General features: G+C 43.2%; 5 non-coding genes and 4 pseudogenes across 5 annotated transcripts; all 9 read right to left on the reverse strand.

Annotated features, from left to right (window-relative positions):
• Window positions 1-261: 261 nt before the first annotated feature.
• LOC141186015 (U2 spliceosomal RNA) lies at window positions 262-427 on the reverse strand (annotated as a pseudogene).
• An 819-nt stretch (window positions 428-1246) lies between these two features.
• Window positions 1247-1338, reverse strand: LOC141186298 (U2 spliceosomal RNA; annotated as a pseudogene).
• A 1121-nt stretch (window positions 1339-2459) lies between these two features.
• On the reverse strand, window positions 2460-2641 carry LOC141186011 (U2 spliceosomal RNA). Its single transcript, XR_012260575.1, has one exon. It is a non-coding gene; the product is annotated as a U2 spliceosomal RNA (small nuclear RNA).
• A 789-nt stretch (window positions 2642-3430) lies between these two features.
• Window positions 3431-3522, reverse strand: LOC141186254 (U2 spliceosomal RNA; annotated as a pseudogene).
• A 1121-nt stretch (window positions 3523-4643) lies between these two features.
• LOC141185363 (U2 spliceosomal RNA) lies at window positions 4644-4834 on the reverse strand. Its single transcript, XR_012260033.1, has one exon. It is a non-coding gene; the product is annotated as a U2 spliceosomal RNA (small nuclear RNA).
• Window positions 4835-5958: 1124 nt separating this feature from the next.
• On the reverse strand, window positions 5959-6149 carry LOC141189649 (U2 spliceosomal RNA). The gene has a single exon (XR_012263700.1). It is a non-coding gene; the product is annotated as a U2 spliceosomal RNA (small nuclear RNA).
• Window positions 6150-7269: 1120 nt separating this feature from the next.
• LOC141189651 (U2 spliceosomal RNA) lies at window positions 7270-7460 on the reverse strand. Its single transcript, XR_012263701.1, has one exon. It is a non-coding gene; the product is annotated as a U2 spliceosomal RNA (small nuclear RNA).
• A 1121-nt stretch (window positions 7461-8581) lies between these two features.
• LOC141184808 (U2 spliceosomal RNA) lies at window positions 8582-8772 on the reverse strand. The gene has a single exon (XR_012259528.1). It is a non-coding gene; the product is annotated as a U2 spliceosomal RNA (small nuclear RNA).
• A 1117-nt stretch (window positions 8773-9889) lies between these two features.
• LOC141185853 (U2 spliceosomal RNA) lies at window positions 9890-10092 on the reverse strand (annotated as a pseudogene).
• Between the last annotated feature and the right edge of the window lie 3121 nt (window positions 10093-13213).

Below are 13213 nucleotides of genomic sequence, written 5' to 3' on the forward strand. Positions count from 1 at the left end.
CTGTTTATCCAAAAGGAAGTATAGAGGGAGAGCTAGATAGATAGCATTGCATTACATTACATTACATGGCAATGCAATGCACAGTTGCTGAAGTTGAACCAAAATGAGCTTGTCATCTGGCTTCTGCAACTTTTAACATGAAAAATCCAATGAGGAGAAGAAAAGCAAAGCCAAAGAGTCCATCCCAAAATCCGACAAACAAGCAAAATGAACAAAAAGCATTGAATTCAATTCTTTCTGATTTTAGAAACTGCATTAAAGAAGGGGTGCACCGGTCCTGGAGATACTGCAATACCAGGTCACTGCGTGGAGTGGACAGAGCAAGCTCTTTTTCCATCTCCCTGTTCTAAAAATCCATTTAATATATGGTCCCCAGATAGGGGACGTATCAGATATTAAACTGATAAGAACTGATAAGAACAGATTTTTTTCTTTTTATCGAAAGCCCGAATTCGTGTACAAAACCCGAGTGCGCTTAAAAATTGACAAGTGCCACAAAAAAAGTGCACTAGGATGCTGGTCTTCTTGAAACCCTCTCCAAAAGGAGAAGGGTCCCCCAAACCATTCCCCGTCCCTCCGAGCCAGAAGGCCACAGCGAGGAACAGGGACAAATAGCCACCTCCAGCCAGAGCCAGAGGCAACCCAATCCTACCCCCAGCACCTGCCCGAGTTCTCACCCGAGCAAGGCACTGGGAGCCAAAGACTGTGCTCCCCTCCCAGAAGAGGGGAGCCAACAACGCTCTCCTCCCGAAAGAGGAGAGCCAGGGGGGTTCAGGGGGGAGCGGAACCTGATGGCCACACACTCCCCCCCTAGACCTGCCAAGAGAGGAACCCGTAAGGGAACCGCATCCCGACAAAATCCTAGTAAGGATGTGGACACACGTGAAAAAGTGGACACACAGTGACAAAAAAATTAAATAAATAGTGAAGGTTTCACAGTATAATACTGCCCGGACCTTCGACCGGGAATTGAAAAATTCCCCATCCTAAGGCCAGAAGGCCCGGAATAAGGGTGTGTGCAAAGAAAGAAAATTTGAAGTGCTTGTGCAAATGTGCCATAAACTCAAGTGGGGTTCCCAATCCCAGTGAGTTAAGGCACCCCAGGGTCACCACTCCTAGGGCACTTCACACTTCGGGCTTTCGATCTTCCCCGGCCCAATGGCGTCGATCCTGGGGGGCCATGCTTTCCACCAGATGACTATATTAGCCACCTGGCGTACTAACAAGCGCCTAAACCCCAGTGTGCATAATGTATCAATCAACTAGGGCGGCCAACATCCAAAACCGCCTTTTCGAAAGATACTACACTTGATCTTAGCCAAAAGGCCGAGAAGCGATAACCAGAATTGGTTTCCGACTACGGTGCCACCCAAGGATTCTGAAAAGTCCATTTGTGGAGATGGCCACCTGGACTCCCGTTAAGAAGACATGCTGTCAACCTCTAGATCCCTCACATGCCTGCACTTTTCGGCTTGCTGCTGCTGCAATCCACGCGTTTTAGATCTGCATAACTCCACCTCTTTTAGCACAGTACCCTCAACCCCCGGCTGTTCCCACCCGCCTCAACACCGTTGGAAGGGAGGAGAACCAATTAAGGCGGGGGGGGGGGTGGAACGAGCAGCTGTCTACCCTTAGCAGGAGGGTTGCTGATTAATTACCTCTCCTGCTGCTGCTGCTGCTGGCTGTCCAGCAGCAGACTGAAGGTGGCTGCTGCTGTGCGCAGGTATATAAAGGCTCAGAGCCTATTATGTCACGCGCAGCCAGCGTTCCATTGCCACATTCCGTCTACTGCAGGCGGGATACCTGGATGGCTGAATGTCACTGAGAAGCTCACAGAGACCGCCATAAGCAACAGTTTAAAAGAATGCCACAGACTAATCAACCAAACTTTTTGGGTTGGTTTCTCTTTTATAGTCTGCAGGCATTAAATGAAAGAAGTCAGTGTTCCAGCAGAGGGAGACAACGTTTCAGAAAAGGCATTGTAGCAAACCAAAAAAGAAATTTTAAGCGCAGCAGAGTAACCAGCTCACATACCTGTTAGCTCAGGTGAGTTTAAAAGGCTGCTGTTGATAACAAGGGCATTTGCTAAATAGATGGTGTGTGTGCAACAATATACTGAAAGGTCAATTATATTGTGCAGCTTATCTCACCACCTGTAGTTATTTAGGTGAAAGCTCCAAAATGCTTGCCTAATATGTCTGTTTATCCAAAAGGAAGTATAGAGGGAGAGCTAGATAGATAGCATTGCATTACATTACATTACATGGCAATGCAATGCACAGTTGCTGAAGTTGAACCAAAATGAGCTTGTCAACTGGCTTCTGCAACTTTTAACATGAAAAATCCAATGAGGAGAAGAAAAGCAAAGCCAAAGAGTCCATCCCAAAATCCGACAAACAAGCAAAATGAACAAAAAGCATTGAATTCAATTCTTTCTGATTTTAGAAACTGCATTAAAGAAGGGGTGCACCGGTCCTGGAGATACTGCAATACCAGGTCAATGCGTGGAGTGGACAGAGCAAGCTCTTTTTCCATCTCCCTGTTCTAAAAATCCATTTAATATATGGTCCAGAGATAGGGGACGTATCAGATATTAAACTGATAAGAACAGATTTTTTTTTTATCGAAAGCCCGAATTCGTGTACAAAACCCGAGTGCGCTTAAAAAAGTGACAAGTGCCACAAAAAAAGTGCACTAGGATGCTGGTCTTCTTGAAACCCTCTCCAAAAGGAAAAGGGTCCCCCAAACCATTCCCCGTCCCTCCGAGCCAAAAGGCCACAGCGAGGAACAGGGACAAAAAGCCACCTCCAGCCGAAGCCAGAGGCGACCCAATCTTACCCCCAGCACCTGCCCGAGTTCTCACCCGAGCAAGGCACTGGGAGCCAAAGACTGTGCTCCCCTCCCGGAAGAGGGGAGCCAACAATGCTCTCCTCCCGAAAGAGGAGAGCCAGAGGGGTTCAGGGGGGAGCGGAACCTGATGGCCACACACTCCCCCCCTAGACCTGCCAAGAGAGGAACCCGTAAGGGAACCGCATCCCGACAAAATCCTAGTAGGACGTGACACACGTGAATAAGTGGACACACAGTGACAAAGAAATTAAATAAATAGTGAAGGTTTCACAGTATAATACTGCCCGGACCTTCGACCGGGAATTGAAAAATTCCCCATCCTAAGGCCAGAAGGCCCGGAATAAGGGTGTGTGCGAAGAAAGAAAATTTGAAGTGCTTGTGCAAATGTGCCATAAACTCAAGTGGGGTTCCCAATCCCAGTGAGTTAAGGCACCCCAGGGTCACCACTCCTGGGGCACTTCACACTTCGGGCTTTCGATCTTCCCCGGCCCAATGGCGTCGATCCTGGGGGGCCATGCTTTCCACCAGATGACTATATTAGCCACCTGGCGTACTAACAAGCGCCTAAACCCCAGTGTGCATAATGTATCAATCTACTAGGGCGGCCAACATCCAAAACCGCCTTTTCGAAAGATACTACACTTGATCTTAGCCAAAAGGCCGAGAAGCGATAACCAGAATTGGTTTCCGACTACGGTGCCACCCAAGGATTCTGAAAAGTCCATTTGTGGAGATGGCCACCTGGACTCCCGTTAAGAAGACATGCTGTCAACCTCTAGATCCCTCACATGCCTGCACTTTTCGGCTTGCTGCTGCTGCAATCCACGCGTTTTAGATCTGCATAACTCCACCTCTTTTAGCACAGTACCCTCAACCCCCGGCTGTTCCCACCCGCCTCAACACCGTTGGAAGGGAGGAGAACCAATTAAGGCGGGGGGGGGGGTGGAACGAGCAGCTGTCTACCCTTAGCAGGAGGGTTGCTGATTAATTACCTCTCCTGCTGCTGCTGCTGCTGGCTGTCCAGCAGCAGACTGAAGGTGGCTGCTGCTGTGCGCAGGTATATAAAGGCTCAGAGCCTATTATGACACGCGCAGCCAGCGTTCCATTGCCACATTCCGTCTACTGCAGGCGGGATACCTGGATGGCTGAATGTCACTGAGAAGCTCACAGAGACCGCCATAAGCAACAGTTTAAAAGAATGCCACAGACTAATCAACCAAACTTTTTGGGTTGGTTTCTCTTTTATAGTCTGCAGGCATTAAATGAAAGAAGTCAGTGTTCCAGCAGAGGGAGACAACGTTTCAGAAAAGGCATTGTAGCAAACCAAAAAAGAAATTTTAAGCGCAGCAGAGTAACCAGCTCACATACCTGTTAGCTCAGGTGAGTTTAAAAGGCTGCTGTTGATAACAAGGGCATTTGCTAAATAGATGGTGTGTGTGCAACAATATACTGAAAGGTCAATTATATTGTGCAGCTTATCTCACCACCTGTAGTTATTTAGGTGAAAGCTCCAAAATGCTTGCCTAATATGTCTGTTTATCCAAAAGGAAGTATAGAGGGAGAGCTAGATAGATAGCATTGCATTACATTACATTACATGGCAATGCAATGCACAGTTGCTGAAGTTGAACCAAAATGAGCTTGTCATCTGGCTTCTGCAACTTTTAACATGAAAAATCCAATGAGGAGAAGAAAAGCAAAGCCAAAGAGTCCATCCCAAAATCCGACAAACAAGCAAAATGAACAAAAAGCATTGAATTCAATTCTTTCTGATTTTAGAAACTGCATTAAAGAAGGGGTGCACCGGTCCTGGAGATACTGCAATACCAGGTCAATGCGTTGAGTGGACAGAGCAAGCTCTTTTTCCATCTCCCTGTTCTAAAAATCCATTTAATATATGGTCCCCAGATAGGGGACGTATCAGATATTAAACTGATAAGAACAGATACTACACTTGATCTTAGCCAAAAGGCCGAGAAGCGATAACCAGAATTGGTTTCCGACTACGGTGCCACCCAAGGATTCTGAAAAGTCCATTTGTGGAGATGGCCACCTGGACTCCCGTTAAGAAGACATGCTGTCAACCTCTAGATCCCTCACATGCCTGCACTTTTCGGCTTGCTGCTGCTGCAATCCACGCGTTTTAGATCTGCATAACTCCACCTCTTTTAGCACAGTACCCTCAACCCCCGGCTGTTCCCACCCGCCTCAACACCGTTGGAAGGGAGGAGAACCAATTAAGGCGGGGGGGGGGGGGGTGGAACGAGCAGCTGTCTACCCTTAGCAGGAGGGTTGCTGATTAATTACCTCTCCTGCTGCTGCTGCTGCTGGCTGTCCAGCAGCAGACTGAAGGTGGCTGCTGCTGTGCGCAGGTATATAAAGGCTCAGAGCCTATTATGACACGCGCAGCAAGCGTTCCATTGCCACATTCCGTCTACTGCAGGCGGGATACCTGGATGGCTGAATGTCACTGAGAAGCTCACACAGACCGCCATAAGCAACAGTTTAAAAGAATGCCACAGACTAATCAACCAAACTTTTTGGGTTGGTTTCTCTTTTATAGTCTGCAGGCATTAAATGAAAGAAGTCAGTGTTCCAGCAGAGGGAGACAACGTTTCAGAAAAGGCATTGTAGCAAACCAAAAAAGAAATTTTAAGCGCAGCAGAGTAACCAGCTCACATACCTGTTAGCTCAGGTGAGTTTAAAAGGCTGCTGTTGATAACAAGGGCATTTGCTAAATAGATGGTGTGTGTGCAACAATATACTGAAAGGTCAATTATATTGTGCAGCTTATCTCACCACCTGTAGTTATTTAGGTGAAAGCTCCAAAATGCTTGCCTAATATGTCTGTTTATCCAAAAGGAAGTATAGAGGGAGAGCTAGATAGATAGCATTGCATTACATTACATTACATGGCAATGCAATGCACAGTTGCTGAAGTTGAACCAAAATGAGCTTGTCATCTGGCTTCTGCAACTTTTAACATGAAAAATCCAATGAGGAGAAGAAAAGCAAAGCCAAAGAGTCCATCCCAAAATCCGACAAACAAGCAAAATGAACAAAAAGCATTGAATTCAATTCTTTCTGATTTTAGAAACTGCATTAAAGAAGGGGTGCACCGGTCCTGGAGATACTGCAATACCAGGTCAATGCGTGGAGTGGACAGAGCAAGCTCTTTTTCCATCTCCCTGTTCTAAAAATCCATTTAATATATGGTCCCCAGATAGGGGACGTATCAGATATTAAACTGATAAGAACAGATACTACACTTGATCTTAGCCAAAAGGCCGAGAAGCGATAACCAGAATTGGTTTCCGACTACGGTGCCACCCAAGGATTCTGAAAAGTCCATTTGTGGAGATGGCCACCTGGACTCCCGTTAAGAAGACATGCTGTCAACCTCTAGATCCCTCACATGCCTGCACTTTTCGGCTTGCTGCTGCTGCAATCCACGCGTTTTAGATCTGCATAACTCCACCTCTTTTAGCACAGTACCCCCAACCCCCGGCTGTTCCCACCCGCCTCAACACCGTTGGAAGGGAGGAGAACCAATTAAGGCGGGGGGGGGGTGGAACGAGCAGCTGTCTACCCTTAGCAGGAGGGTTGCTGATTAATTACCTCTCCTGCTGCTGCTGCTGCTGGCTGTCCAGCAGCAGACTGAAGGTGGCTGCTGCTGTGCGCAGGTATATAAAGGCTCAGAGCCTATTATGACACGCGCAGCCAGCGTTCCATTGCCACATTCCGTCTACTGCAGGCGGGATACCTGGATGGCTGAATGTCACTGAGAAGCTCACAGAGACCGCCATAAGCAACAGTTTAAAAGAATGCCACAGACTAATCAACCAAACTTTTTGGGTTGGTTTCTCTTTTATATTCTGCAGGCATTAAATGAAAGAAGTCAGTGTTCCAGCAGAGGGAGACAACGTTTCAGAAAAGGCATTGTAGCAAACCAAAAAAGAAATTTTAAGCGCAGCAGAGTAACCAGCTCACATACCTGTTAGCTCAGGTGAGTTTAAAAGGCTGCTGTTGATAACAAGGGCATTTGCTAAATAGATGGTGTGTGTGCAACAATATACTGAAAGGTCAATTATATTGTGCAGCTTATCTCACCACCTGTAGTTATTTAGGTGAAAGCTCCAAAATGCTTGCCTAATATGTCTGTTTATCCAAAAGGAAGTATAGAGGGAGAGCTAGATAGATAGCATTGCATTACATTACATTACATGGCAATGCAATGCACAGTTGCTGAAGTTGAACCAAAATGAGCTTGTCATCTGGCTTCTGCAACTTTTAACATGAAAAATCCAATGAGGAGAAGAAAAGCAAAGCCAAAGAGTCCATCCCAAAATCCGACAAACAAGCAAAATGAACAAAAAGCATTGAATTCAATTCTTTCAGATTTTAGAAACTGCATTAAAGAAGGGGTGCACCGGTCCTGGAGATACTGCAATACCAGGTCAATGCGTGGAGTGGACAGAGCAAGCTCTTTTTCCATCTCCCTGTTCTAAAAATCCATTTAATATATGGTCCCCAGATAGGGGACGTATCAGATATTAAACTGATAAGAACAGATACTACACTTGATCTTAGCCAAAAGGCCGAGAAGCGATAACCAGAATTGGTTTCCGACTACGGTGCCACCCAAGGATTCTGAAAAGTCCATTTGTGGAGATGGCCACCTGGACTCCCGTTAAGAAGACATGCTGTCAACCTCTAGATCCCTCACATGCCTGCACTTTTCGGCTTGCTGCTGCTGCAATCCACGCGTTTTAGATCTGCATAACTCCACCTCTTTTAGCACAGTACCCTCAACCCCCGGCTGTTCCCACCCGCCTCAACACCGTTGGAAGGGAGGAGAACCAATTAAGGCGGGGGGGGGGGTGGAACGAGCAGCTGTCTACCCTTAGCAGGAGGGTTGCTGATTAATTACCTCTCCTGCTGCTGCTGCTGCTGGCTGTCCAGCAGCAGACTGAAGGTGGCTGCTGCTGTGCGCAGGTATATAAAGGCTCAGAGCCTATTATGACACGCGCAGCCAGCGTTCCATTGCCACATTCCGTCTACTGCAGGCGGGATACCTGGATGGCTGAATGTCACTGAGAAGCTCACAGAGACCGCCATAAGCAACAGTTTAAAAGAATGCCACAGACTAATCAACCAAACTTTTTGGGTTGGTTTCTCTTTTATAGTCTGCAGGCATTAAATGAAAGAAGTCAGTGTTCCAGCAGAGGGAGACAACGTTTCAGAAAAGGCATTGTAGCAAACCAAAAAAGAAATTTTAAGCCCAGCAGAGTAACCAGCTCACATACCTGTTAGCTCAGGTGAGTTTAAAAGGCTGCTGTTGATAACAAGGGCATTTGCTAAATAGATGGTGTGTGTGCAACAATATACTGAAAGGTCAATTATATTGTGCAGCTTATCTCACCACCTGTAGTTATTTAGGTGAAAGCTCCAAAATGCTTGCCTAATATGTCTGTTTATCCAAAAGGAAGTATAGAGGGAGAGCTAGATAGATAGCATTGCATTACATTACATTACATGGCAATGCAATGCACAGTTGCTGAAGTTGAACCAAAATGAGCTTGTCATCTGGCTTCTGCAACTTTTAACATGAAAAATCCAATGAGGAGAAGAAAAGCAAAGCCAAAGAGTCCATCCCAAAATCCGACAAACAAGCAAAATGAACAAAAAGCATTGAATTCAATTCTTTCTGATTTTAGAAACTGCATTAAAGAAGGGGTGCACCAGTCCTGGAGATACTGGAATACCAGGTCAATGCGTGGAGTGGACAGAGCAAGCTCTTTTTCCATCTCCCTGTTCTAAAAATCCATTTAATATATGGTCCCCAGATAGGGGACGTATCAGATATTAAACTGATAAGAACAGATACTACACTTGATCTTAGCCAAAAGGCCGAGAAGCGATAACCAGAATTGGTTTCCGACTACGGTGCCACCCAAGGATTCTGAAAAGTCCATTTGTGGAGATGGCCACCTGGACTCCCGTTAAGAAGACATGCTGTCAACCTCTAGATCCCTCACATGCCTGCACTTTTCGGCTTGCTGCTGCTGCAATCCACGCGTTTTAGATCTGCATAACTCCACCTCTTTTAGCACAGTACCCTCAACCCCCGGCTGTTCCCACCCGCCTCAACACCGTTGGAAGGGAGGAGAACCAATTAAGGCGGGGGGGGGGTGGAACGAGCAGCTGTCTACCCTTAGCAGGAGGGTTGCTTATTAATTACCTCTCCTGCTGCTGCTGCTGGCTGTCCAGCAGCAGACTGAAGGTGGCTGCTGCTGTGCGCAGGTATATAAAGGCTCAGAGCCTATTATGACACGCGCAGCCAGCGTTCCATTGCCACATTCCGTCTACTGCAGGCGGGATACCTGGATGGCTGAATGTCACTGAGAAGCTCACAGAGACCGCCATAAGCAACAGTTTAAAAGAATGCCACAGACTAATCAACCAAACTTTTTGGGTTGGTTTCTCTTTTATAGTCTGCAGGCATTAAATGAAAGAAGTCAGTGTTCCAGCAGAGGGAGACAACGTTTCAGAAAAGGCATTGTAGCAAACCAAAAAAGAAATTTTAAGCGCAGCAGAGTAACCAGCTCACATACCTGTTAGCTCAGGTGAGTTTAAAAGGCTGCTGTTGATAACAAGGGCATTTGCTAAATAGATGGTGTGTGTGCAACAATATACTGAAAGGTCAATTATATTGTGCAGCTTATCTCACCACCTGTAGTTATTTAGGTGAAAGCTCCAAAATGCTTGCCTAATATGTCTGTTTATCCAAAAGGAAGTATAGAGGGAGAGCTAGATAGATAGCATTGCATTACATTACATTACATGGCAATGCAATGCACAGTTGCTGAAGTTGAACCAAAATGAGCTTGTCATCTGGCTTCTGCAACTTTTAACATGAAAAATCCAATGAGGAGAAGAAAAGTAAAGCCAAAGAGTCCATCCCAAAATCCGACAAACAAGCAAAATGAACAAAAAGCATTGAATTCAATTCTTTCTGATTTTAGAAACTGCATTAAAGAAGGGGTGCACCGGTCCTGGAGATACTGCAATACCAGGTCAATGCGTGGAGTGGACAGAGCAAGCTCTTTTTCCATCTCCCTGTTCTAAAAATCCATTTAATATATGGTCCCCAGATAGGGGACGTATCAGATATTAAACTGATAAGAACAGATTTTTTTTTTTTTTTAATTTGGCTATCCCCCACATGGGGATAAAAACCGTTTATTTAAAATTTAACAAATTACAGAAATAAAACCATTACATCCACATTACACTTTCGGGACTTCAAAGAAAAATAAATATTCCATCACAGCAAATTTTACAAGACTTCAAATATTCCATAGGTTAAAAAGCCATTTGCCTGCCAACGTTACATTCTTTTTCCTGTCCAATAAATAGTATATGTACATTTCACTTTTACAAAAGGCTAAAACATCATCTACTGGTAACATTTCATGTTTAAAAACAGCAATATTTCTAGCATTCCAGAGTGCTATCTTGGCACAATTCACTATCTTCCACGCCATTATTTTTTGGTCCATTGTTGGGCATTCCAGAAGACCATATAACACTGATGCAAAATTAAAGTCCTTGAGGTCCACCATTTTCTCCAGCAGGGGGATTAGTCTTCTCCAGAACTCTTTAGCAAAAGCACAAGTCCATAAAAGATGCTTCACTGTCTCTTCTTCTTGACAACCTTCTCTTGGGCAGATGGCAGACCTCACAAAACCTCTTCTGTACTGGAATGCCCGGCAAGGAAGACAGTGGTGTGCGCAGCTCCAAGACATGTCTTTCTGTACATTAAAAAGATAAGGGGCGTTAATCATTTTCCATATGTGTACAGTTTTGTCATCATCATAACGTTCAATATCACACAACGTCACATCAGTACTAATTTGTTTGAGTAGTGTCTTGCTGTTACATAGATCCCCTGTCTGTTTCTTATTCAATTTAAAATCAAGAATAATTTTCTTTAAAATCTCATAATGTGCAGGTAGGTTAAAAGCATAAGGAAAGGATAAAACCGTTTCAAACCAACCAAACCTTCTCATGAGAAAACCAGTGTTAAAACGCATAAAATAGGAAAGGTAATTATCTTTAAAAAGGGTTTTAAAACAGAAACAGAAAAAATGTATTAAAAGAAACTTATCTAAAACAGGGAAATCTTTCCCACCTTTAACCTTTGGCTTTGTCACAATTTCTCTTTTGAGTTTCTCCATTTTTGAGCCCCAGAAAAAGGTAAAACATACTTTTGTAATTCGTTTCAACAAATTTGTAGGAGGGGGGAACACCAAACTAAGATATAACAGGATAGGTAATATCACCATTTTTACAATCAGAACTTTACCTTCCATTGACAGCTTTCTCATATTCCACATGCAGATTTTCTGATTAATTTTCTGTGCTGCCGCATCCCAGCTATTAAAACCATTATTAGATTCATTAAAAGAAACACCTAAAATAGTAATGGAATCTGTAACTGCAATTGGTACATCATGTAAACGCATCCCCCCGACATTTAAAATATTACATTTAGTAAGATTAATTTTAAAACCGGAAACTGTACAAAAAGACTGAATTTGGCTTATCGTTTTTTGTATTGAAGGTACATCACATCCAAACACGGCTACATCATCCATATAGCTTACAACTTTAACTTGTAGACCGTTCCCTCCGGGTAAGGGTACTCCACATATTTGCTTATCCTGGCGTATTGTACATAAAAGGGGTTCTATAGCACATATAAAAAGCAGGGGGGACAAAGGGCAACCCTGCTTCACCCCTGATTTTAAAACTACCTCTTTTGTTTTAAAACCATTAACTAAAATCTTACTCGTACAATCATTATAAAAAGCTTTAATAGACAATAAAAACCCACCCGGAATGCCCATTTTTTCTAAAACTTTAAAAAGATAAAAATGAGACACGCGGTCAAAAGCTTTCTCAAAATCCACCGCTAGGATTGACATCTTTGTCTTTCTGGTTTTTACATCTTCAATACAATCTTTCACCAGGTTTAAATTGTCCCAGATACTACGCCCAGGTACCCCGCATACCTGATTTGCATGAATTACTTTATGTATCACCTTTTTCAACCGATTTGCACAGATCTTAGCCATAATTTTGTAATCACTATTTAAAAGAGTTATCGGCCTCCAGTTTTTAAGATCCGTTTTGTCACCTTTTTTGTATAGTAGTGATACCTCACCTTTCTTCCATGAGTTGAGTAAAACCTTATTATTAAAAACTTCGGAAAACAAATTAAACAAATCATCTTTTAAAATATCATAAAAACTTATATAAAACTCTATGGGGATACCATCAGGGCCGGGCACTTTACCATTTTTAAAACTCTTCATGGTTTCTAAAATCTCTTCCTCAACTAGAGGTTGGGATAAAAAACTTTGGGCATCAGCATCTAGGGTGGACTTGATCTCCCCCAGGAAAGTGTGTATTAAATCATGGTCTACAGTTTTTACATTAAAAAGATCATTAAAATAGACATTTACCTTATCCAATATAACGTTGATATTATTATCTCCATCTATGTTATCAATTATTGTTTTTGCCTGTTTGTTTTTCTTAAAAAAATACCTGGAACAAGTCTCATCCTCTTCTACGTGTTTTACCTTTGAACGAAAAATCAGTTCTTTTCCTTTTTGTTCCAACCACTTTGAAATTTCTCCTTTAAGACTCAATATATCATTACCTACATCCAGACCATTGTCTTTGAATTTGTACAATGTCTGTAACCTGATATTAAGAAAATTATAGATCTCAAACTTTTCTTTAGCTTTTTGTATGCTTTTCTTAATAAAGAAATCTTTAATGCTTATTTTCATTCTATCCCACCAGGAGCTAAAAGAAATATTGGGGTTTTTCCTTTTTCTACACTTTACATAAAACTCAATAAAATCCGATAAAATTTGTGGATCTTTTAAAAGGGACACATTCAATTTCCAAGATTTCTTACCACATTTCTTCTTTCCATTAATCCTCACTCTAAAAGATAAAACCTTGTGATCTGAGAGAATATTAGTTAAAACTTCACATTTCACTGGCAGTATTTTTTCTGAACCTAAAACAAAATCTATCCTGGAGCTACATGTAGAATTGCTCCAGGTGAAACCAGCGTCTATAGGGCTATCCTTGTTACATTCTTTATACACATCAGTTAATTTACAATCATTTATAATATTGCTTAACATTCCAGACGTTTTGTCATAATTTCTACTCACGGAACCGGAGCGTCGGCTTTCGCCTTTTAAAATACAATTAAAATCACCTGCCAGGATAAAAGGTTCAGAAATGTTAATAAATAAAGGTAAAATTTCCAGCATAT

This window comes from Phyllobates terribilis, unplaced genomic scaffold (assembly GCF_046119375.1).
Source record: "Phyllobates terribilis strain yellow unplaced genomic scaffold, ASM4611937v1 Scaffold_40__1_contigs__length_11209783, whole genome shotgun sequence".
Lineage (NCBI taxonomy): Eukaryota > Metazoa > Chordata > Amphibia > Anura > Dendrobatidae > Phyllobates > Phyllobates terribilis.